Source organism: Gorilla gorilla, chromosome 3 (genome assembly GCF_029281585.2).
Source record: "Gorilla gorilla gorilla isolate KB3781 chromosome 3, NHGRI_mGorGor1-v2.1_pri, whole genome shotgun sequence".
NCBI classification, from domain to species: domain Eukaryota; kingdom Metazoa; phylum Chordata; class Mammalia; order Primates; family Hominidae; genus Gorilla; species Gorilla gorilla.
Window position 1 is genome coordinate 194065348 of NC_073227.2, and position 27487 is coordinate 194092834.

At 38.6% G+C, this 27487-nt stretch overlaps 1 long non-coding RNA gene across 4 annotated transcripts in view; it reads right to left on the bottom strand.

Annotated features, from left to right (window-relative positions):
* LOC109026440 (uncharacterized) overlaps positions 1-27487 on the bottom strand; it is a 207138-nt gene that overhangs the window by 133354 nt on the left and 46297 nt on the right. The window contains exon 8 of one of the 4 annotated variants that reach the window (XR_008679182.2): positions 1577-2419. The exons of the other annotated variants lie outside the window; for them this stretch is intronic. This is a non-coding gene — a long non-coding RNA (uncharacterized lncRNA). Of the gene's footprint in view, positions 1-1576; positions 2420-27487 lie in introns of those variants that run through there. 4 annotated transcript variants of the gene reach the window in all.

The following is a 27487-nucleotide window of genomic DNA, read 5'->3' on the forward strand; positions in this document are numbered from 1 at the left end:
CTATCTTTGGAATAACCCTATTACAGGAGATGATGGTCTAGGCCTGTATTTTCTAAACTACATGTGAAGAGTCATTACTGTCCCCATAAGCTCTAAAATGTTTTCTGATGTTTTATTTCTGTAGTCAAAGAAGTTTGGGAAATGCTGTATAATATATCACTCTTAGATGATCACTATGTATATTAGCAGAGGAAAGGTACTGACATACTCTGCAATGCAGAAATTGTTTAACTCATTATATCATCAATGTATTTGACCATGGAACTCTGTTTTTTCTCATAATAATTTACAATATCCTAAATGAAGGAATTCTTGGAATATGCTTATAATGGAGGGCTTAAAGTGTTTGTCTAGTAAGTCCAACATCTGGACTTCCACAAAGACAATTTCTATCGACTGCTTTGTATCCTGTTTGTGAGCTATATTGTCTTGCAAATAGGAATCATCACACAGTCAAAGCTTTGAGTCAGGTCACATAGACCTGACTCTGAGAATAGAACTTTTCCATGAGCTTCCAGACAAGCCAAGTAATGACAGTTCTCTGGGCATGGGACTTTGGTGTAGCTCCAAACTGTTCTGTTCCATCCAGTGGGTGCTAAGCTTCTGGTTTTCACAGCTACCATTGTTATGAATCTGTTGGTTTTCAAGGCTATGACAGAGCTTAGGGAGAATTATAGAATTAGGGCAAGTTAAAATGCTACAAGACTTGCTACTTTTTCTGAGATTCTGCAATTTTTCTTGATCATATACTCCATGAACTGTTGTAAGCCTTTAGTTAATTTCTAGAGCTCTGATAAAGTTGATAATTATTTATTTATTTATTTATTTATTTATTCATTTTTGCCAGTGTTCTCATTGCTTTTATGATAAGCAGATTTGGGGAGTTCCTACTCCATCCTTCCCTCCATGCATTTTTTTTATGTCTCTTTGTCTGTATTTTTGTTATTTCCCATGCTAGGAATGTCCACATTCTCTGTCTATTCTGCTTGGAAAATTACCAATCATGCATTAAATGTCTCATTTTTCAATGTAGCCTTCACCAATTGCCTTTGGTTCTTTCCTTCCCGTGTAGAACTAATTGTGCTTCATATGATTTTGTTTATATATTTTATAGTACTAATCATATTGCTGTGCTTAGTCATTTCAGGGCTCCACGTTTGGTATAAATTCGTGCACTGCACACCCCAGAGCATACTGCCCAGAGTAATCTTGAATGTGTCCCCTGTAGTTATATAAAGAACCATCTGAGTGGTCATACCTGGGTATCCTGTGACTATTCCACCAGTTAACATGAAATACTTCAGAGAGAAACAAGTTCTGATTCAAATGTGCTTGCCCAAGACTTTTTTCCAGACCAGAACTTCTCCACAGCACATACTCAATTATTTTTTAAATGAATAAATGAAATATATTCTTCTTACCTTTGTTAACACGCGGCAGGATCTTCCTCAGAAAGACTTACAATGTAGAATGTGAACAAGAAATCAAAATAACTGAACCTATAGAGACCTATAACTGCCATAGATTAAGAATAAAATTCTCATTATTTCCACAGTGAGGAAGAATGATTAGCAAATTCATGAATCAACCTTATGTTTATTGTGGAATTTTTACTTAATTCATACTTTAGGCTTTGATTTACATGTTTCCATATGTCTTACTAAGGAATCAGGTTGCAAAACAACAGAAGTTGCTTACAGACAGCTGAAGCAAAAAGGAATTTTTGTTAAAAATCAGAGATATTTCATAGAAACCAAGTACAGAACTTGAATGGGGCCTCTTAAGAGACTGGAAGTCAGCACTTCAGAGTTCACAGCCAAGGTCCCTCCTCCAGTCTCTCTTAGGCTACTCTCATGGATTAGCATCTCTTCCTCTCTTCACACATTTGCATATCTACTTTATTCTTTTTCTTCTCCCCAAAAATCTTCATGCACATGGTTACCACAGCCCAGGCTTCAAATACTTTCTCTTTTAAGGCATCTCACAGAAACTAACTAGAATTTCTAAGTCCCTGCTTTAAATTTCCCCTAGAGTGAATCTGTTGGACAAACTTAGATCAAGTGTGAACAGCTGGGATAAATGGCTGTTCTCAGGTCGCAAGATTACATTGCTTCCTTGCTACTCACTTAGCCAGATCTATGGGAGCTCACTCTCTAGAAGGAAGTAGGCAATGAGGATGGGGCTGTAGGTGATAGGGCATTTAACTGGATAGCCAACTATATTACTCTGCTCAAACTGCTGTAGCAGAATATCAGAGACTAGGTGGCTTAAACAACAACTTTATTTCTCACAGTTCTGGAGACTCAAAGTCCAAGATCAAGGTGCCAGCATGGTTGGTTTCTGATGACAGGTCTCTTCCTGACTTGCAGATGGCTGCCTTCTTGCTGTATCCTTACATGGCCTTTCCTCTGTACCCACTCTGAAAGAGAGAGTGATTTCTGATTTCTCTTCCTCTTCTTATAGGGACACCAGTCTTATTGAATTAGGGCCCTACCCTTATGACCTCATTTAACCTTAATTGCCTCTTTAAAGACCCAGTCTCCAAATGTGTTCACATTGGGGGTTAGAGCTTCAACACATAAATTTAGGGGAGTGGGAGGCACAATTCAGTCCATAACAGCATCCCCAAAAGTATCCACAATACCATAGAAAATGATGCCTGAGTGTAATTTCTGAGCACAATGGACGCTGTTTTTACTTACTTATTAATGGTCACTTATGTTCTGGAATCGTTTAAAATGGTAAAGAATAATTCATGACTTAGTTTTACTTTTTCACGACAGATATTCTTTCTCTCTTTCACACACACAGAGTATATACGGTCATGTATAATCAAATTTTAACTATGTATGCTAGTGAAGCTGTAGAGTGGGTATTCAGATTACCTAGGAATCACAAGTATTGTTGTAACTGTTCTATTCTAGTAATCAAGTGTTCTGCAGGAAGAAGCAGTACAATTCAGATGATACAGGCCAAAACTTTGCCACGCCTTTATATGTAGACATACAAACTTTAAACTTAGTAGGAAAAGGTTGTCTATTAGAGTCATGTAGATATTTTCATCCTATCTCATTTTGTAAGGGAGAGGACTGCAGGGCAAGGAATCATGAAACTGGACCTCAAAGCAACAGAAGCAAGTAGACGTAATAGCAAAGCTAAGGGAACTCTATAATATGCAGAAGTCAAATTAAATACATCATCTTTATCCTACTACGCAGGAGATTGTAACAATTTAATGGGGACTGGAAGAATTCCCCTTTAAACAAATGCTTCTCACTCTGTCACTGAGATTCATTCACTCAAAGCCAATGACTTGCTATTCAAATACTACTTGGGTTCCACTCTGAAAGCAAAAATCCTAATATCTCAGGAGCTTAGGTATATTGTTCTACTGCAAGCAAATACTTCTGAATATTTTGGTTTTCAGAGAGCTAGTAATATGAAAATATTTTCAAACTTTGAGCAAATCAAAGACTGCCCAAAGAATGCTACCCTAACTCTGCCATGCCCAGTATAGCTACCAATGAGAGGAAAGGAAACTGACACTGACTAAGCACCTACTGTGTAGTAGTACATACATTATCTTACTTTTCCAGAATGTTTTTATTTCTTGTAAAACTACTAATAATCAGACACCTCCTTCAAATATAGAAGATAAGAAATAAATGAAAATCTACCATATTTGTCAATAAATTAATATTTGTAATTTTTGTTATATAGCTATAAAGCATATGCAGTGTAACATAGTGTTTAGGGATAAGAACTCTAGAGTCAGAATGTCAAGTTTTAAACTCCACCTCTTATTAGCTATGTGACCCTAAGCAAATTACTTAAGCTCTCTGTGCTTCAGTTCCCTCATTATTAAAATGGATATAATAATAATGCCTACTTCACTGGGTTGTTGGAAGGATTAAATGAATTTATAAATGTAAATTCTTAGAGAAATGCCTGGCACAGAATTAGTACTATGTTAGTTTTTGCTATAATTACATCTTCTATTATTTCCATGTTAACTACTGTGGTAGGCTCACTCTAAAATGGTCCCCACTTCCTGGTATTCATACCCTTGTATAATCCCCTCCCTTGAAATATAGGTGAAATTTTTGAGTTGCTTCTAACCAGTAGAATACAGCAGAGGTGATGAGAGGTCACTAACATGATTAGGCTAAACAAAACCAAGATGTCTGTCTTAGACTCGATTGACTTGCATATTTTGATGAAGCAAACATCCAGATTAGAAAGATGGCCTGTGTGGGCCAGCTGCAGTGGCTGATGCCTATAATCCCAGCACTTTGGGAAGCCAAGGCAGGTGGATCACCTGAGATCAGGAGTTTGAGACCAGCCTGACTAACATGGAAAAACCCTGTCTCTATTAAAAATACAAAATTAGCCAGGCATGGTGGTGCATGCCTATAATCCTAGCTACTTAGGAAGCTGAGGTAGGAGAATTGCCTGAACCCGGGAGGCGGAGGTTGCGGTGAGCCAAGATCGTGCCATTGCACTACAGCTTGGGAAACAAGAGTGAAACTCCATCTCACAAAAAAGAAAAAAAGAAAAAAAAGAAAGGCGGCCTGTGTGGAAAAAAATTGAGGGAATTTCCAGCCAACAACCATCTGGGAACTGAAGTTGCAGTCCAACAACTTTCAAGGGATTGAATTCTTCCAACAACTATGTGAGCTTGAAAGTGAATACTTCCCTAGCTGAGCCTTCAGATGAGACTGCCTCCCTGGCCTACATCTTGACTGCAGCCTATGAAAGACCCTGAAGCAGCTGACCCATTTAAGACATGCCATGACTGCTGATTCATAAAAGTTGTGATATAATAAATGTGTGTTTGGTATGGTTTGAAATGTGTGCCCCAAAAGTTCATGTGTTAGAACTTAATCTCCAGTGCAACAGTGTTGGGAGATAGGGCCTAATAAGAAGTGGTTGGGTCATGAGGGCGGTGCCGTCATGAATGGATTAATATAAGTATCTTGGAAACAGGTTAGTTATTGCAAGTCTGGGTTGTTTTAAAGTGAGTCTGGCCCCTCGTGTCTCTCTCTCTGTCTCATGCTCTCATTTCCATTTTCCACATGGGATGACTTTTGCCAGATGATGGCATTATACTCTTGGACTTCCCAGCCTCCAGAACTCTTTTCTTTTCATTTCATTTCATTTCTTTTCTTTATAATTTATCCAGTCTGTGGTATTCTCTTACAGCAGTGTTGTTTTAAGATGCTAAGTTTTGTGGTACTTTGGTTGCAGCATTATATACCTAATATCCCTATATAGTGCTTAACACAAAGTGATTGCTTGGATAAATATTAATTTTCTCTCCATCCTCAGTTATATTTATTTTTTAATGTGATTTTTGCCCAAAGGCAATTCTTTGAAGCATTGTTTATTATAACACACACGGGATTGGCTCACACTTGGCTTATGTCTCCTTTGGTCATCATTATTCTGTTGTTTTGGTTCAGTTTCTTCAACAATACTAAACACTGCTTATGAAGTCCCTACATGCAGCAAGCAGAGTATGTACCAAGCACCTTATCCATATTATCACATCTAATCTTCATAAAATCCCTGAAAGGTGACTGTTATTTCCTTCATTTTAAGGGAGGAGACCACCCCTCATATTGTCTTATGCCTAATTTCTGCCTCCAAAGAAAGAAAAAGTAAAAACTAAAAGGCAGAAATGACATCCACAAGCAGACAGCCCAGCACCACACCCTGGGCCAGTAGTTAAAGATCGACCCCTGACCTAATCAGTTATGTTATCTATAGATTACAGACATTGTATAGAAAAGCACTGTGAAGATCCCTATTCTGTTTTGTTCAGATCTAATTACCGGTGCATGCAACCCCCAGTCATGTACCCCCTGCTTGCTCAATTGATCATGACCCTCTCATGCGCACCCCCTTAGAGTTGTGAGCCCTTAAAAGGGACAGGAATTGCTCACTCGGGGAGCTCAGCTCTTGATACAGGAGTCTTGCTGATGTCCCTGGCCAAATAAACCCCTTCCTTCTTTAATTTGGTGTCTGAGGAGTTTTGTCTGCTGCTCGTCCTGCTACATTTCTTGGTTCCCTGACCGGGAAGCGAGGTGATTGGCGGATGGTCGAGGCAGCTCCTAAGGCGGCTTAAGCCTGCCCTGTGGAACATCCCTGCAGGGCTGGAACATCCCTTGGGGAACAGCCCGAGCGACACAGATCCTGAGAGCGCTCCCGGGTAGGCATTTGCCCTGGTGGGATGCCTTGCCAGAGCAGTGTGTGGCAGGCCCCTGTGGAGGATCAACACAGTGGCTGAACACCAGGAAGGAATGGGCACTTGGAGTTTGGACATCTAAAACTTGGTAAGACTAGTCTTTGGAACTTGCCCACTCCATTTGAGTGGAAGCGTGGCCTGATCACCCATGGCATGCCTTTATCAGCACTTTGGTTTTGGTTTTGACTTGGTTTGAATTGCTTGACAGGACTGGTCTTGGGAACTTGCCTACTCCATCTGAGTGGAAGCATGGCCTGATCACCCACGGTCTGCCTGTACCGGCACTTTGGTTTTTGTTTTTGACTTGACTTGGATTGCTTGATACTTTGGTTTTTGTTTTGACCTGGCTTGGATTTCTGGATACTCTGATTTTGGTTTTGATTTTGGTTTGGTGCAATCTGCAAAAGTGTGTGTGTGCTCTTTTTACCCGTTCTTTGTTTTGTGGTGTGCATGTGGAGTAAGCATGGTGTTTTGTCTCGAAGAAGCACAGGTCAGGCACAAATAAGCCCACCCTACTAGGAACTATGTTGAAAAATTTCAAAAAAGAATTTAAGGGAGACTATGGAGTACTATGACACCAGGAAAACTTAAAACTTTGTGTAAGATAGACTGGCCAGCATTAGAGGTAGGTTGGCCATTAGAAGGAAGCCTGGACAGGTCCCTTGTTTCAAAGGTATGGCACAAGGTAACCTGTAAGCCAGGGAACCCAGACCAGTTCCCATACATAGACACTTGCGGTCACAGCTGGTTTTAGACCCCCTGCCCCCAACACACAGTGGTTGAGAGAAAAGCAGCATAAGCGGCTGGCAGAGGCAAGGAAAGACCAGCAGAGAGAGAGAAAGGAAAGAGACAGAGAGGAAAAGAGGCAAAGAGAGAGAGGAAGAGATAGAGAGGAAGAGACAGACAAAGAGGGAGTCAAGGAGAGAGAGAGAAAGAAAGAGAGAGGCAGAGAGAGAGAGAGGAAGAGACAGAGGCAAAAGGAAAGTCAAAGAGAGAGAGAAAAAGTCAAAGAGAGAAAGAAAGAGAGATATACAAGTAGTTAAGAAAAAAAAAGCGTACCCTATTCCTTTAAAAGCCAAGGTAAATTTAAAACCTATAATTGATAATTGAAGGTATTCTCTGTAACCCTATAACACTCCAATACCACTTTGTTTTCAGTGTAAACAAGGGCATATCCCGAAAGCACTGAGGCCTTCCTGTCAAAAATCCTTAACCCAGTAACCTGCAGATGGCCCAAATGCATTCAATCTGTATGGGAACTGCTTTGCTAACAAAAAAAAAAAAAGTAAAAAAAATAACTTTTAGAGGAAACCTCATTGTGAGCACACCTCACCAGTTCAGAAGTATCCTAAGGGAAAAAAAAGGAAAAAGGGGGTGGGGGGGGGGCGGAAATTTATACAAAAAGAGTATTATATGGTAAATTCTTGCCCTGAAATAAATTAACTGCTTATTTAAAGAAAGAAATATTTGTAATAAGTCAGAAAGTTGAGGCATGTCGAAGAATTGTCTGCGAAAGTCATGAAAGAGAAAAATGTTATAAAAAATAATTTATGCAAAAAATGTTGTATAATTTAAAAGTAACTAGGCCTTCTGAATGTAAAACTATTTAAAAAAACAGTTGATATGCAAGGTGTGTAAGAAAAGTAAAATATACCTTTGGTAAAACGATTATAAGGAGGCATAAGAATGTACATTTTTACCTATGTTAAAAAGTCAAAAAAATTATTGTTTTGAAAGTTTAAGCAAGTTTTAAAACATTAATTGTAAAGAAAATTCTGTGTGTAAACATATTAGCTAAAGTTAAAGAAGTATCATCCAGTTTTCCATGAACAGGACATTAAAGTAAAAGCATAACAGGTTTTCTTAAAGCACCAACCTGCTCTTTAGCAAAAATTATAAAAGGTTAAAAAGAGTCTGTAAAATCTTACCTTATGGGTAAACATTAAAAATTAGATAAATATGTCTACAAGGTTTTATTAAAATTAGGTTTAACATTAATAACACACTAATATAAAGATAAAATTTAGTTTATCTGGTATAAAAATCACACGAGAAGCACTGTTAAATGTAAAATGGTATTTGGCTTTCTTTGGTTTAAAAACTAATAAAAATAGGTGCTAAAGGAAATTTCTCAGTAAAAAGGCACTAAGGACAATAAAGTCCACTGCCGAGGTCCCCACATTTAAAACAAAAGGTCAATTTCTTAAAAATTGTGTACTTGGTTTATCTTCCACTTTCCTTTCTCTCAAAACTAAAAGTCTTTTAGCACATGTACCACCCCTAGAATTTCCGGTAAACCAGCACCAGCCTGAAGATTGTGTTCCCATCAAAAGGTAGAAAGAAGAAAAACTCGAGCCAGCCTGGGAAGGACCCTACCTTGCGCTGCTAACCACCAAGACTGCTGTTCGTACAGCAAAAAAAACAATCAAACAAACAAACAAACAAAAGGATGGACTCATCACACCCGAGTCAAGAAAGCACCACCCCATCCAGAGTCGTGGGCCATAGTCCCAGGGGAAAACCCTATCAAACTAAAGCTAAGAAAAATTTAACTGTTTTCATCTATTCTATTACTCTTTCTTCTTTCCTCATTCTATTGCTGACCATCTAGTTATTAACATAACCAAGTCAATTTTGCCTCAAACTATTGCATTTCATGCTTGCCTTGTTAAACCCTGTGAGGACTTGCTAAGTCAAAGACAGCTTTCTACTTCAGAAAATTACTTCTGTCCCTCCTGACTCTCCTCAGACTGGGCATTAGTAAACTAGGACCATTTAATCCGGGGAGATTTCGATAAAGACCCCAGTGCCAACCAGGAGTCTTGCCCCCCGATGTAGAGCTTTCATGCCATAGTTGGTCCAACGTTCTATGGACCACTGAAGAGCAAGGATGGAAAGCCCCAACCGGTTTTTATAATTTCCTAAAACCATACGTTCATTTTACTAAAGAATCATAGAAGTTAAAGACTTAAAACAAACTTTAGCAATTAAGACAGGATATCAAGATGCAAATGCCTGGTTAAAATGGATCAAATATTCCATCTGCACATTAAACAAAAGCAATTGTTATGCTTGTGCACATGACAGGCCAGAGGCCCAGATTGTCCCCTTTCCACTAAGGTGGTCCTCCAGTCGACCAGGCATGGGCTGCATGGTAGCTCTTTTCCAGGATTCTACAGCCTGGAGTAATAAGTCATTCCAAGCTCTCTCTGCTATATCCCAAATTCCGGCACCCTGCGGGTCAGCCCCCGAGGGCCATCCAGCCTCCGTTTCCCAACACTAAGTTCACTTCGTGTCTCTCATGACAGGGAGGAAACTTAGCGTTCCTTGGAGACCTGAAAGGATGCAGTGAGCTTAAGAATTTTCAAGAGCTTATCAATCAGTCAGCCCTTGTTCATCCCTGAGCGGATGTGTGGTGGTATTGTGGTGGACCTTTACTGGGCACTCTGCTGAATAACTGGAGTGGCACTTGTACTTTAGTCCAATTGGCTATCCCTTTCACCCTGGCATTTCATCAACCAGAAGGGAAAAAAAAAGACATCATAAAGTGAGAGAAGCCCCTTATGGGTCTTTCAACTCTCATGTCTATTTAGATGCAACTGGAGTCCCACGAGCAATACCAGATCAATTTAAAGCTTGAAATCAAACAGCTGCAGGATTTCAGTCAATATTTTGGTAGGTGACAGTTAATAAAAATGTAGATTAGATAAACTACATCTATTACAACCAACAGCAATGAGATTTCCAAGAGATAAAAGAAAAACTCATGTCGGCCCCAGCCCTGAGGCTACCTGACCTGACAAAACTCTTTACACTCTATGTGTCAGAAAGAGAAAAAATGGCAGTTGGAGTTTTAACCAGACTGTGGGGACCTGGCCAAGGCCAGTGGCCTATCTCTCAAAACAATTAGACAGGGTTTCCAAAGGCTGGCCCTCAGGTCTAAGGGCCCTAGCAGCAACGGCCCTGTTAGCACAAGAAGCAGATAAACTAACCCTTAGGCAAAACCTGAATATAAAGGCCCCCCATGCTGTGGTAACTTTAATGACTACCAAAGGACATCATTGGTAAACAAATACTAGCTTAACCAAGTACCAAAGCTTGCTATGTGAAAATCCCCACATAACCATTGAAGTTTGCAACACCCTAAACCCTATCACCTTGCTCCTGGTATCAGAGAGCCCAGTTGAACATAGCTGTGTAGAGGTGTTGGACTCAGTTTATTTTAGCAGGCCCAACCTCCGAGACCACCCTTAAACATCAGTAGACTGTGAGCGGTACGTGGACGGGAGCAGCTTTGCCAACCCCTGCAAAGTGACTCTGAAGAAGACGACAAGCCCTGCTCCAGTCACATCCAGAAGCTGACTGGTCCATGCATGGCCAAAGCATGAGAAAACTCATCGTGGGACTCATTTTCCTTAAAATTTGGACTTTTACAGTAAGGACTTCAACTGACCTTCCTCAGACTGAGGACTGTTCCCAGTGTATACATCAAGTCAGTGAGGTAGGACAAAAGGTTGCTACGGTCCTATTATTTTATGGTTATTATAAGTGTACTGGAACTCTAAAAAGAATTTGTTTGTATAATGTTAATCTACACAAGGTTTGTAGCCCAGGAAATGACCAACCTGATGTGTGTTATGATCCATCTGAGCCTCCCATGACCACAGTTTTAAAAATAAGATTAAGGACTGAGGACTGGTGGGGGCTCATAAACGATACGAGTAAAGTGTTAGCCAAAACAGAAGAAAAAGGGGTGCCCAAACAAGTCACCTTAAAATTTGATGCCTGTACTGTCATTAACAGTAATAAGTTAGGAATAAGGTGTGGTTCTCTTAACTAGAAAAGAGGCTATATGGCAGAAAATAAGTACATCTGTCATAAATTAGGACTGTGTGGAAATAAATGTAAACACTGGTCTTGTGTCATTTAGGCCACTTGGATTAAAAAAAAATGAAAAGGATCCAGTCCACCTTCAGAAAGGAAAAAATGGCCCTTCCTGTACTAAGGGACAATGTAACCCCTTAGATCTAGTAATAACCAATCCCCTTGATCCTCGCTGGAAAAAACAGAAGCGTGTGACCTTAGGAATCGATGGGGCCAGACTGGATCCTCGAGTAAATATCTTAGTTCGAGAAGTTTACAAACGCTCTCCTGAGCCAGTGTTTCAAACTTTCTATGATGAACTAAATGTGCCAGTACCAGAAATTCCAGGAAAAACAAGAAATTTGTTTTTGCAATTAGCCGAGCATGTAGCCCAGTCTCTCAATGTCACTTCATGTTATGTATGTGGAGGAAATGTAATAGGAGATCAATGGCCATGGGAAGCCCGAGAATTAGTATACCTACAGACCCAGTTCCTGATGAATTCCTGGCTCAAAAGAATCACCCTGATAATTTCTAAGTCCTAAAAGCCTCAATTATTGGACAATATTGCATAGCTAGAGAAGGAAAAGAATTCACTCACCCCGTAGGACGACTTAGTTGTCTGAGACAGAAACTGTATAATGGTACCACAAAAACAGTCACTTGGTGGAGTTCAAATCACACAGAGAATTTAGTAAATTCCCAAAGTTGCAAACCATGTAGACCCACCCGGAGTCCCACCGCGACTGGACAGCCCCCACTGGATTATACTGGATATGTAGGCATAGAGCTTATGCCAAATTACCTGACCAGCAGGCAGGTAGTTGTGTTATTGGCACTATTAAACCATCTTTCTTCCTACTGCCCATAAAAACAGGTGAACTCCTGGGCTTCCCTATCTATGCTTCCTGCGAAAAGAGAAGCATAGCTATAAGAAATTGAAAAAATGATAAATGGCCCCCTAAGAGAACCATACAATATTATAGGCCTGCTACTTAGGCACAAGACGGCTCGTGGGAATACCAGACCCCAATTTACATGATCAACTGAATCATACGGTTACAAGCTGTCTTAAAAATAATCACTAATAAAACCGGCAGAGCCTTGACTATTCTGGCCCGGCAAGAAACTCAGATGAGAAATGCTATCTATCAAAATAGATTAGCTCTAGACTACTTGCTAGCAGCTGAAGGAGAGGCCTGTAGGAAATTTAACCTTACTAATTGCTGCCTACACATAGATAATCAAGGGCAAGTAGTTGAAAATATAGTTAGAGATATGACAAAACTGGCCCATGTGCCCGTGCAAGTGTGGCATGGATTTGATCCTGGGGCCATGTTTGGAAAATGGTTCCCAGCGCTAGGAGGATTTTAAACTCTTATAATAAGAGTTATAATAGTAATAGGAACCCGCTTACTGCTCCCTCGTTTGCTACCTGTACTTCTTCAAACGATAAAAAGCTTCATCGCTACCTTAGTTCACCAAAAAGTGTACTATATGAATCGCTATCGATCTGTCTTGCAAGAAGACATAGGTAGTAAAAATGAAAGCGAGAACTCCCACTATTGAGTGAGAGTCTCAAAGTGGGGGAATAAGGGAGGAGATGACCCCTCACATTGTTTTATGCCCAATTTCTGCCTCCAAAGAAAGAAAAAGTAAAAATTAAAAGGCAGAAATGAAATCCACAAGCAGACAGCCCAGCACCACATCCTGGGCCTGGTAGTTAAAGATCGACCCCTGACCTAATCGGTTATGTTATCTATAGATTACAGACAGTGCATAGAAAAGCACTGTGAAAATCCCTGTCCTGTTTTGTTCCGATCTAATTACCGGTGCATGCAGCCCCCAGTCATCTACCCCCTGCTTGCTTAATCGATCACGACCCTCTCACGCTCACTCCCTTAGAGTTGTGAGCCCTTAAAAGGGACAGGAATTGCTCACTCAGGAGCTCGGCTCTTGAGACAGGAGTCTTGCCGATGGCCTCTGCCGAATAAACCCCTTCCTTCTTTAAGTCCTTGTCTGAGGAGTTTTGTCTGCGGCTCATCCTGCTACAATTTCACAGGTGAGGACACTGCTGTTCTGACAGATTGAACCTCTTTTCCAGGGCCACAGCTAGGTGCTCTAAACTCTCAAAATACAACGGAAAGCCACTTCCAATTATGCTCAAAGCTTTTCCCAAGATAAATACTATCTTTATACCAATAGTATATAAAGACTTCCAAGAGGTTATTTCTCTTCTTTCTCCAGTTCTTTTCCCTAGAAAATTCTAGAACATCAAATACCATTCAATCTGTCCTTCTCTGTGTATTGATACTGCAATCTAAGCAATGCCCATGCTGAAGGGCAGTGAGATCAAGTTGGCATCCTATATGAGGAGATACCTTCACACCCAGCTGTATCTGAAAAAACCTAGACAGCAACTACAATAGACCAGAGTCAGGCCAAATGCTATTGTTACAATATGCAAATAAGCCTCTAAAACATTTTTCCTCCTAAGTTAAAGGCTTAGGCGGAAGCAGGGCTGAGATTTATGCCCACAAACATCAGGTTCAAAATTATGGTTCCCATGACAGTCATAACTTACCCCCAAGCAAATAGATAGTATTTTTAGTTGTTAGGTTGTAGCAGGAATGTTGCAGCCTAAAATATATATGTGATATGTTCAGATTACAGCTAATACAGGACTGGTTTATTTAGATTTCCTTTACTCTAAGGTTGTTTATATTTATACGTAAGCTGATTCACTTGAGTGTGATTTTTGCACTTAAAGAAATGTGTGCATTTCAAATTCAAGAGGTAATAATTATTTGCAAATTTAAATTAAAGTACTTAGAGCTTAACATAGCCAGTGTTTGAGCTCAGCACTCGATGACAGGTAGTGGGAATAAGGTAATCTCAAAGCACATTCAAATATTTAAGTTTAGGAGACTCAGGAAGAAGAAGGGCTGTCTTGTTTATAAGGTAGGAGAGAAGTCTCATGGTTAAAATAAACTATCTAAGCTAATAAATGTGTTTCTTGTTGTATTTTATGTCCTAATGATCCTATACACGCATATAAGTAATTCTTGTAAATGCATTCATGCATGTAAAGTCATTCTCAAAAACATAGTATAAAGCAGATATGAACATTTAATCTTGAAAACTAGTACATAATCATGTGCCTGGGCCTGAAAATGAATTCTGAAGAAGAAAGGAGAAACAGGATATGAGACTAAAGGAAGCAATATATATTTAGCTTCCCTCATCTGTTTGGATTCCTTAGGTACTAGTGGCTACTTTGGGAAAATCGTGAGTGGTTTGGCTTCAGGAGATGATTAAATTATCTGAGTCAGTCTCAGACAACGCTGTAGAAATGTACCTGACACATAGCACTTTTTAAAAACTACTGTAGAAGTATAAGTTTCTGAAATAATGTTTATAAATCTAAATTATTCTTTGTCTATAAAGCCACATATTTAAATATAAAGATACTAAATGTTCTTACACACACTGATTTTTTTTTCTTCATTCAAAATTTGAATTATGTGAAAACATTGAGTTCCAGAAGACAATAGGGGCTATGAGGAGTGAAATATTTGGAATAATTTTAAACGGGTAAGAAACATGGAGAAGGATATTTATAACTTGAAAGTAACATTATATTTGGTTTTCCTCTGAGCTTTGACTACTCATTATAAAAATCTTGGATTTTTAAAAATAAAATTTGTTAAAATGATTCAAACTTATGAGACTGAATCAATATGGAAAACCAATCACATATGCAGAGTTGTCTTTCCAAAGGTCCATTAAGTAACAGATATGACTTTTTAAAGTGACACTCAAAGTGTGGTTCCCCAGGCCAGCAGCATCAGCATCATCTGGAAACACAAAAATGTAAATTTCTTCAGCCTCTCCCCACATCTGCTGAAACATTGTGGGTAGGTTTTAACAAGATCTCCAGGTGATCCTGATGCAGGCTAAAGTTTGAGAATACCTAGTTTAAAAAAATAAATCCAAAGAAGCCCAGAAACCTAGAGTCTCATCATCAGAAAAAGTTTTTCGAGCCATTTCTGGAAATAGAAAGCAAACCAAATCCAATTCTCCAAGTAACTATACAAGAAAAAACCTACAAATCTTATTATGTGTAAGAGAAAACATCATTAAGGTAGACACAGTTCATGCAAAGGATTATCTTACCAAGAAAAGTGGTCAGGTGTGTTGGGGAACTTAGTGGCCAGTGGACAGGGTGGGAGGTGTTTAAGAAGCTCTTGGTGATTAATTAGGCAGCTGTGTTGAATGGCTGACTACTCTCCTCATTTTCTGTGCCCCTCTTCTACCACACTAATGGTTGCAATATAACTGCTAAAGCTCCAGACCACAAAGTAAAAAGTAGAAGACATAAAAATGACAGTATCAACAAACTCGGCTAGAATTATGAATGTGACTATAAATTCCAACACCTAGGACAGAGACAGGCAAGGTTGTGAACCTACAGAGGATCTACCACATAAGCATAATTATTGTATTCAGAGATTTAAGAATATATTGCATTGGTGAAAACTTTTAAATGTAACTGACAAACTAAAAACTCAATTGATGGACTTAATTGCAGAATGGACATAACTGAGGAGTAGATTAGTGAGTTAGGAAATCAAACTAAGCATTGTTAGAAAATTTCCCAGAGCCAATGTCTTCATGAATTTCTAGTAGGATTTGAAATACATTGATGGAGGAATTTCAGAACACCAAAGACAAAATTTAAAAATCCAAAGAGCTTCCAAACACACAAAACAGGTTACCTATTTATATTAGCTGAGAATAAGCCCTGTCTGTGGTCTGTCCCTCCACTCTGCAATCACTGAGCAGGTAATGCTAAACTCTGAATTTAGGATCATTACGGTTGATTAAAGATTTTCATCTTCAGGCAGAGAGCTGTAATAATGTGTTAGTGGACTATGTCTCAGCATATTAGTCTGCTCTGCCTGCTACAATACACTGTTTTAAAGGCTGGAAGTCCAAGATCAGGGTGCCTTCCATTTACGTTCCCCAGTGAGGACTCTTTCAGCTTGCAGACAGCCACCTTCTTGCTGTGTCCTCACATGGTGAAGAGAAAGAAAGCTCTGGTCTCTCTTCCTCTTCTTCTAAGGATACAGATCCCATCATGGGAGCCCCATCCTCATGACCTCATCTAAATCTAATTACCTCCCAAAGGCCTCGCCCCAAAAGCCATCACCTCAGGTATTGGAGCTCCAACATATGAATTTTGGGAGAACACAATTTAGTCCAGAGAACCTAGATATTATTTGAGCATTGTATAAAATATAAAATAATGAGTAGGTGGGCTTTTGACTGATCTCTATTATTTCATATTTCTCTTATTGCAATAAGACAAATAAAATTATGATATGAGCCAGGCAGCTATAGTGTAGGCAGACCTTAAAGCAAACAAAATTACAAAAACAGGTGAAAAATAAAGTGATATAAAAAGAATGTAACAGACTAATTTTGGCAAAAAGAAAGGAAGTATTGCAATATAATATTAGACAAAACAGAATTTAAAGAAAAAAGCATTTATTAGTTTTTAAAAGGCATATTTTACATTTATAAAAGATATAAGCCACAAAATAGCGTAACAGTAGTAAACTTTTATGCATCTGTGAGCACAGCTGAGAAACCTATGAAGCAAAAGCTAATAGAAAAACCAATAAGAAATTGAAACTTTTATAATTATGTGAGAATGTGATACATCTCTTGTAGAAATAGGGAGACCAAATAGATCCAAAAAAAGGTAGTAAGTTTGTTCTAGTTTATATTAGTTCTCTCTTTCTCTCTCCCCTCACCCTTCTTTCTCTTAATATAAATAAAAGCTAATACTTTGGAAGACCAATAAAATAAAGTTTTGACAAGAAAATAAGAGAAAACACAAACACACACACAACCACAAACAGCATTAAAAATTAGAATGGAGTATGCCTCAGGTAAAAACAAAAATGTTTTTTAATTATAAGAGAAGATAAAAAATAATTTTGCTCCAGTAAATCTAAAAAGCTAGATAATATATATTATTTCCAAGGGAAAAAACTGACTCAAAAACTGGTAAAAACAAAACAAAACAAAACAGGCTGGGTGCAGTGGCTCACATCTGTAATCCCAGCACTTAGGCCGAGGCAGGCGGATCACCTGAGGTCAGGAGTTCAAGACCAGCCTGGTCAACATGTCGAAACCTGTCTTTACTAAAAATACAAAAATTAGCTGTGCATGGTGGCGGGCACCTGTAATCCCCTACTTGGGAGGCTGAGGCAGGGAGATTTGCTTAAACCCAGGAGGCAGAGGTTGCAGTGAGCCAAGATCACACTACTGCACTCCAGCCTAGGCGACAGAGCAAGACTCTGTCTCAAAAAAATAAAAATGAAAATAAAAGCTTAATGTATCAATAACTACAAAATAATTTTTACAGACAAAACAAATGACACCCCTAAAAGTACACCCGATGTTTTAAGGCAAGCCTACCAAATAAAGAACAGATCATTTTGTGCCATATAAATAAATCCAGAACGTAAAGAATATTTTAAACTTGGCATATAATTTTGTTACCAAAGCTGAAAACATAATACAAATAAAAAGGTAGGCCTATATCACTTGTAAACATATATATACATCATAAATATGGTATTAGAATATAAAATCCATCATTCTATGCCTAAGTAGGGCTTATGCAAGGGATACAAAGATTCACTATACAAAAGGAAAATCTGAGAAAAATAATCATTAAACTTGGAAACAGAGGACCTGTATTGTAGTTCTAAATCATGCAGATCACTTACCCTGTCTGAGGGGTGATAGTGTTTATTTTTAAAAATCTCTTCAAACTTTAAAAACAAATTATTAAAAATAATATTTCAGAGAATGGGGAGAACTTTTTCACAATGCTCTTGTCAAGGATTATTAAATGTCTTAAACACGTATTTCTGTAAACATGAAAGTGTTTCCTGAGTCATAGCTATATGGCCACTCCTAGCCATTTAATGAAACACCAGATCTCTGAAGTGAAAGAAGAATGAGGATTAAATAGTACTTACATTATGCTGATTACTCAAAAAGTAGTTACAGAAGGTAAATAACTAGGGTGGACCTGTAAATTAATAAGAGCCACTCAAGCACATTTAATTGTCAAGAGTGAATCTACAAAAAAGCCAAAAAAAACCTGAGAACCATTAAATCAAACAATTTAGGTGAAACATTATATTTTCTAGGCACAGACTGAATTAACTTTAGATTATTCCTCTGCAGTTAACCTACATGAGACATTAATAATGAAGTGTTGTTATGCAACTTTATGAAGCATCATGACATAATGCAATATCCATGGATGGAATATTATGCAACCAATAAAAATAAAGTTTATTAAGGATAAAAATATAACTTTAGAGAGAATAGCTCTAAAATAATGGTAATTTTTAAAAGCAGAACATAAAAATTTCGAACATAGTGTGATATTAGTGTATTTCAAATAAACACATTTTATATATACATGAAATGCATAATATATATAAGCTTTAGGTCCTCAATATCTACAGGCATTTGGATTCACTCTTTCCTTCAAAGTCAATGTTATGCCTTCTTCAATTTTTCTAAACTTTCCAGCCTTTCCTTGCTTATCTACCTCTGCACATAGTTCCATTTCTGGCACCAGCTTCTTTAAGGCGGACACTCCCAATCCCATTATTCCTGAGAGGACCACTAACACAAGGCTATTGGTGTGAAGACCTTTACTAAAAATTGGGGATCACAGAGGGAAATTCCTATAACACATACAGGAAACTACCTAAAACAAGCTAGAATAAGGGGAGATTTCCTGACTGTGTGTTAAATCTATTGTAAAGTTACAAAATTTAAGCACTGTGGTACTGCATCCAGAATAAATGGATTGAATAAATGCTATATCCAAAAATTAAATCCAATATATGTATATAAATTTAGAATATAATTTTTTAAGTGTTCCAAAACAGTAGGAAAAGAACAGACCCTTCAGTAGTCAACAAGAAAACTGGAAAACCACTTTTCTAAATTAAGTTAGATTTCCCATCTGATGTTATATTCCAAAATGAACTTAAGATGGGTTAAAGATTTATATACACAAAATGAAAACATTCAAATTAGACATTAATAAAAGTGAACATTGATAAAATAATCTTGCAGTAGGGGAAGGAATTTCTGAAACATAAGAGAAAAACCAGAAGTTTTAGAAAGGAACTAGCAAGTATACTTCCAAAAAGTGGTCCAAAGGAAATACCTAGGTAAGAAGACAAAGGTATAATTAAAATGGTGCTTGAGGGAGTGTTGTTTATACAGTCTAAATGTCTGAACTAATTTAAACACCTACCAAGAGAATTGAGTGAAATAAATTATAATACTTCTATGCAGTTAGATATTATATTGCAATTGAAAATAATATATGTTTATATTTACTGACACAAAAAGATGTCCAAAAAACTTAATCAGTGGGATGGAGAAGAAGAGGTTACAAAACAATATGTAGTGTTTGCTTTTTGTTTTAAAACAGCCTGGCTTCCTAGGCTGGAGTGAAGTAGCAATAATCATTGTTTACTACAGCTTTGAAGTGCTGGGCTCAAGCAACCACCCCGAGTAGCCAGGGTGGGACTACAGGAATGAGCTGCCACAACCAGCTAATTATTTATTTATTTATTTTTGTTTTATTTATTTATTTATTTTTGAGACAGAGTGTCGCTCTGTCTCAAAACAGAGAGCCTGTTGCCCAGGCTGGAGTGCAGTAGTGTGATCTCGGCTCACTGCAACCTCCATCTCCTTGGTGTGGCCACACTGCTTCTTAAAGTGGGTCCCCAGTCCTGTTCCTCCTCACTGGGCAGGACCTCCCAAATGGGGCCTCCAGCTACCCCCACCGATGTTTTCTGGCTGCTAGAGATTTGAAAATTTCCTGGACCAGACCTCCCAGAGGGAGGGGTGGGCTGCCTTCTTTACTGTTTGGGCAACTTAGCCATTCCAGCCTCCAGGCTTTCGAGAGCCCAAGCCAGTCATGGGTGGAAGCAGTACCCCAGCACAGCACAGCTGCTCTATGAAAGCGGCCAGACTGCTTCTTTAAGCAAGTCTCTAATCCTATTCTTCCCAGCTGGGTGATACCTCCCAACTGGGGTCTCCAGTCACCTCCTACAGGTGTGTTTGGGCCAGCAACTGGTCTGTACCGCCCTGGGACAGAGCTCCCAGAGGAAGGGTCAGGCTAGCATGTTTGCTGTTTTGCAGTCTTCACTGGTGATACCTATAGGGTACTAGAAGATCTGAGGTGATTAGGTACTGGAGTGAATCCCCAGCAAACTGCAGCAGCCCTACAGTAAAGTGGCCAGACTGTTAAAAAAAAAAAACCAAATGTCAAAAGGTCAGCAACCTCAAAGATTGAAGGTAGATAAGTCCACAAAATGAGACAGTATCAGCACAAGAACACTGAAAATTCAAAAAGCCAGAGAGCCTTCTTTCCTCCAAATGACTGCAAGGGTTCAGAGCTGGGTTCATAACTGGGCTGAGGTTGAGATGGCTAAAATGACAGAAGTAGAATTCAGAATATGGATTAAAAACAAACTTCACTGAGCTAAAGAATCACATTGTAACCCAATGCAAGGAAGCTAAAAGTCATGATAAAACATTGCAGGAGCTGACAGATAAAACAGCCAGTACGGAGAAGAACGTAATCAACCTGATAGAGCTGAAAAACACGATATAAGAATTTCATAATGCAATCACGAGTACTAACAGCAGAATAGACCAAGCAGAGGAAAGAATCTCAGAGCTTGAAGACTGTCTTTCTGAAATAAGAAAGGCAGACAAGAATAGAGAAAAAAGAATGCAAAGGAATGAACAAAGCATCCAAGAAATATGGGATTATGTAAAGAAACTAAATCTATGACTGATTGGTGTACTTGAAAGAGATGGGGAGAATGAAGCCAATTTGGAAAGCATATTTCAGGATATTATCCACGATAACTTAAACTAGCTAGACAGGTCACCATTCAAATTCAGGAAATGCAGAGAAGCTCAGTGACATACTCCACAAGAAGACCACCCCCAAGACACATAATCATCAGGTTCTCCAAGGTCAAAAGAAAGAAAAAATGTTAAGGACAGCTACAGAGAAAGACCAGGTCATCTATAAAGAAAAGCCCATCAGATTAACAGTGTACCCCTCAACAGAAACTCTACAAGCCAGAAGAAACTGGGGGCCAATATTCAACACTCTTAAAGAAAAGAATTTCCAACCCAGAATTTCATATCCAGCCAAACTAAGCTTCATAAGTGAAGGAGAAACAAAATTCTTTTCAGACAAGCAAATGCTGAGGGAATTCATTACCACCAGATCTGCCTTACAAGAGCTCCTGAAGGAAGGACTAAATATGGAAAGGAAAGACCATTACCAGCCACTACAAAAATACCATGAAGTACACAGACCAGTGACACTAGAAAGCAACCACATAAAAAGTCTGCAAAATAACCAGCTAACTTCATGATGACAAGATCAAATCCACACATAGCAATACAAACCTTAAATGTAAATGGGCTAAATACCCCAATTAAAAGATACAGAGGGCTGGGCGTGGTGGCTCATGCCTGTAATCCCAACACTTTGGGAGGCCAAGGCAGGCAGATTACCTGAGGTCAGGAGTTCAAGGCCAGCCTGGTCAACATGGCAAAACCCCATCACTACTAAAAATACAAAAATTAGCTGGGGCAGTGGTACATACCTGTAATCCTAGCTACTTGGGAGGCTGAGGCAGGAGGATTGCTTGAGCCTGGGAGGCAGAGGTTGTGGTGAGCTGAGATCACGCCACTGCACTCAAGCAAGACTTCGTCTTTAAAAAAAAAAAAAAAAAGACACAGAGTGGCAAGCTGGATAAAGAACGAAGACCCAATGGCATGCTGTCCTCAAGAGGCCCATCTCACATGCAGTGACACACATAGGCTCAAAATACAGGGATGGAGGAAAATCTACCAAGCAAATGGAAAGACAGAAAAAAGCAGGTGTTACAATCCTAGTTTCTGAGAAAACAGACTTTAAACCAATAAAGATTAAAAACAAAAAGACAAAGAAGAGCATTACATAATGATAAAGGATTCAATTCACCAAGAGGAGCTAACTATTCTAAATACATGTGCCCCAATATAGGATCACCCAGATTCATAAAGCAAGTTCTTAGAGACCTACAAAGAGACTTAGACTCCCACATAATAATAGTGGGAGACTTTAAACCACACTGACAATATTAGACAGATCATCGAGACAGAAAATTAACAAAGATATTCAGGAGCTGAACTCAGCCCTAGGTCAAATGGACTTGATAGATATCTACAGATCTCTCTACCCTAAAACAACAGTATATACATTCTTCTCAGTGCCACATGGCACTTAATCTAAAGTTGATCACATAATTGGAGGTAAAATATTCCTGCACAATTGCAAAAGAATTGAAATCATAACAGTCTGTTGAACCACAGAACAATCAAATTAGAACTCAAGACTAAGAAATTCTCTCAAAACCATGCAATTAAGTAGAAATTGAATAAGCTGCTGCTGAAGGACTTTTGGGTAAGTAATGAAATTAAGGCAGAAATAAAAAAGTTCTTTGAACTAATGAGAACAAAGATACAACATACCAGAATCTTGGGGACATAGCTACAGCGGTGTTAAGAGGGAAATATATAGCACTAAATGCCCACATAAAAAATTAGAAAGATCTCAAGTTAACAACCTAACATCACAACTAAAAGAACTAGGGAACCAAGAGCAAACAAAGCCTAAGGCTAGCAGAAGACAAGAAATAACGAAAATCAGAGCTAAGCTGAAGGAGATAGAGACACAAAAAACCATTCAAAAGATCAACAAATCTAGGAGCTGGTTTCTTGAAAAATTAATAAAATAGACTGCTAGCTAGACTAATAAAGAAGAAAAGAGAGAAAATTCAAATAAACACAATCAGAAATTATAAGGGGATATTACCACTCAACCCATAGAAATACAAACAACCATCAGAGAATATTATAAATACCTCCACGCACATAAAGTAGAAAATCTAGAAGAAATGGATAAATTCCTGGACACATAAACCCTCTCAAGACTGAACCAGGAAGACATTAAATCCCTGAAGTTCTGAAATCAAGGCAGTAATAAATAGCTTACCAACCAAAAAAAAAAGCTTGGGACCACATGAATTCACAGCTGAATTCTACCAGCTATACAAAGAAGAACCGTTATCATACCAACTGAAATTATTCCAAAAAATTGAAATAAAACTAACTCATCCTATGAGGCCAGCATCATCCTGATACCAAAACCTGGCAGAGATACAACAAAAAAAGAAAACTTCAGGCCAATATCCTTGATGAACATCAAAGCAAAAATCCTCAACAAAATGCTGGCAAACCAAATCCAGCAGCACATCAAAAAGCTTATTCACCACAATCAAATAGGTTTCACCCCCGGGATGCAAGGTTGGTTCAACATACACTACTCAATAATCAATAAATGTGATTCATCACATAAACAGACCTAAAGACAAAATCCACATGATTATTTCAATAGATGCAGAAAAGGCTTTAGATAAAATTCAACATCGCTTCATGTTAAAAACTCTCAATAAATTGGGTATTGAAGGAACATACTTCAAAATAATAAGAGCTGTATATGACAAACCCACAGCCAACATCATACTGAATGGCCAAAAGCTGGAAGCATTCCCCTTGAAAACCGGCACAAGACAAGGATGTCCTCTCTCACCACTATTCAGCATTGTATTGAAAGTTCTAGCCAAGTCAATCAGCCAAGAGAACGAAATAAAGGGCATTCAAATAAGGAGAGAGGAAGTCAACCTGTCCCTGTTTGCAGACGACATAATCCTATATATAGAAAACCCCAGTCTCGGCCCAAAAGCTTCTTAAGCTGATAAGCAACTTCAGCAAAGTCTCAAGATATAAAATTAATGTGCAAAAATTGCTAGCAATTCTATACACCAACAACAGTCAAACTGAAAGCCAAATCATAAACAAACTCCCATTCACAATTGCCACAAAAAGAATAAAATACAGCTAATAAGAGAGTGAAAGATCTCTACAAGGAGAACTACACTCCACTGCTCAAATAAATCAGAAATGACACAAACAAATGGAAAAACGTTCCATGCTCATAGATAGGAAGAATCAATATCATTAAAATGGCCATACTGCTCAAAGCAATTTGTAGATTCAATGCTGATACGGTTTGGCTGTGTCCTCACCTAAATCTCATCGTGAATTGTAGCTCCCATAATTCCCACGTGTCATGGGAGGGACACAGTGGGAGGTAATTGAATCATGGGGGTGGGACTTTCCCATGCTGTTCTTGTGATAGTGAAAAGTTTCCCAAGATCTGATGGTTTTATTAAGGGGAGTTCCCCTACACAAGCTCTCTTGTCTGCTGCCATGTAACACGTGCCTTTACTTCTCCTTTGCCTTCCACCATGATTGTGGTGCTGAACTCCCCAGCCATGCTGAACTGTGAGTCCATTAAACCTCTTTCCTTTATAAATTACCTAGTCTCAGGTACGTCTTTATTAGCAGCGTGAGAATAGACTAATGCAAATGCTATTCCTATTAAACTAACATTGACATCCTTCACAGAACTAGAAAAAACTATTTTAAAATTCATATGGAACCAAAAAGAGCCTGAAAAACCAAGGCAATCCTAAGAAAAAAAAACAAAGTTGGAGGCATTACACTACCTGACTTCAAACTATACTACAGGGCTACAGCAACCAAAACAGGTACAAGAACAGACACATCGACCAGTGGAACAGAATAGAGGATCTAGAAATAAGGCCGCACACCTACAACCATCTGATCTTTGACAAAACCAACAGAAACAAGCAATGGGGAAAGGATTCCCTGTCAATAAATGGTGTGGGGATTACTGGCTAGCCACATGCAGAAGATTAAAACTGGACCCCTCTTCATGCCATATACAAAAATTAACTCAAGATGGATTAAAAACTTAAAAGTAAAACCCAAAATTATGAAAATCCTGGAAGACAACCTAGGCATACCATTCAGGACATAGTCACAGGCAAAGATTTCATGAAGATGCAAAAAGCAATTGCAACAAAAGCAAAAATTGACAAATGGGATCTAATTAAACAAAAGGGCTTCTGCACAGCAAAAGAAACTATCAACAGAGTAGATAGACATCCTACAGAATAGAAGAAAATATTTGCAAACTATGCATCTGACAAAGGTCTAATATCCAGCATCTATAAGAAACTTAAATTTACGAGAAAAAACAACAACCCAATTAACAAGTAGGCAAAGGACATGAACAGACACTTCTCAAAAGAAGACATACATGCAGCCAACAATCATATGGAGAAAAGCTCTGATCATTAGAGAAATGCAAATCAAAACCATTATGAGATACATCTCACACCAGTCAGAATGGCTATTATTAAAAAGTCAAAAACAATAGATGCTGGCAAGGTTGCTGAGGAAAAGGAATGCTTATACACTGTTGTTGGGAGCGTAAATTAGTTCAACCATTGTGGAAGACAGTGTGGCAATTCCTCAAAGACCTAAAGACAGAAATACCATTCAGCCCAGCAATCCCATTACTGGGTATATACCCAAGGGAATATAAATCGTTCTATTATGAAGACACATGCATGTATATGTTCACTGTAGCACTATTCACAATGCCAAAGACATGGAATCAACCTAAATGCCCATCGATGATAGATTGGATAAAGAAAATGTGATATATATACACCATGGAATACTATGCAGCCATAAAAAAGAACGATATTATGCCCTTTGCAGGGACATGGATGGAGCTGGAGGCCATCATCTTTAGCAAACTAGCACAGGGACAGAAAACCAAATACCACGTTTTCACCTACAAGTGGGAGATAAATGATGAGGATACATGGACACATAGAGGGGAACCACACACACAGGCCTATTGGAGAGTGGAGGGTGGGACGAGGGAGAGGATCAGGAAAAATAACTAATGAGTACCAGGCTTAATACCTGGGCAATGAAATAATCTGCACAACAAACCCCCATGACACTCGTTTACCTATGTAACAAACCTGCACATGGATCCCTGAATTTAAAAGTTAAAAAAAAATACTCAGCAAAGTACTTAGTAATTCTATCCCCAAGACAATCTCTATTAAAAATTTAATACATATACTGACATCACGGGGGTGGTTTCTAATGGTTTAGTACCATCCCCCTAGTGCTGCTTGTTTAAAAATGTGTTAGCACCTCCTCCCCCAACCCCACCCCTTGCCATTCACGTGAAGATGTGCCTGCTTCCCCTTCACCTTCTGCCATGATTGTAAGTTTCCTGAGGCCTCCTCAGAAGCAGAAGCCTGTATCGTCCATAGAACCATGAGATGATTAAACCTCTTTTCTTTATAAATTACCCAGTATGTCTTTATAGTAGTATGAGAACGGACTAATACACAATTTGTTTTATGTATATGTGATTTTATGTATATATGATTTTACCCTTACACAATTTGTTTTATGTATATATGATTTTGCTTCAAAAATGGCATCATATCAAAATTTTTTTCAGATTAGCAGATTCCTCTCCTTAACCTTCTGATTAAAAAAATGCAGAGTATCAGTTTTCTTCAAGATTCTTCCTGCTTCTTTCACAGATTAGGCCAGGCATTTATTTGCTTTTCATTTCATTCAACTCCACCCATAAATCCTCAATTTTTCAGGTCCTTTTATTATAAGGAGGCAATAATTCATGTTCACTTGGCTTGTCTGTCCAGACTTGCGTGTCTGTCTGACTCATGCCTTTCACCCAGTCTTGGTTGGGCTGACTTTGAGCCTTCTCATTACTGGGCTTATATGGTCCTAATTACACGTTACTGGGGTACACAGAGAAACCACCAATTAGTTTTTGACTTTAAACAGATCACTTACCTCTCTGGGGTAAGTGATTCATGCAATTGTTTTCCAATTGACTTTTGAGCATCTTTTGCACACCTAACCAAATGTTGGGAATTCTACAATTAATATGACCCAGCCCTGCCTTCCAGGAATAATAGGGAAAAGCAGAGAGGCAAATAACCATAGATAGGTAAAAGTCCATGGAAATGAAGAGAAAAAGACAGCCTTGAAAGAGTATGACCACAGGTTTGCCAAATCCCTTTTAAACTCTAAAAATATACCGCTCCAATGGAAAGAAAGTAATTTTTTCATGATCTGAGGTACTGTATTTAGATTTCCTCCTCAAAAACACTGAAAAATAGGGATGGAACTTGGAAATATGTAATGTGGGTTGATTCGTATATTCCCCAAAATACAAGCCTCCCAAGGTGGTCTGGAATTGCC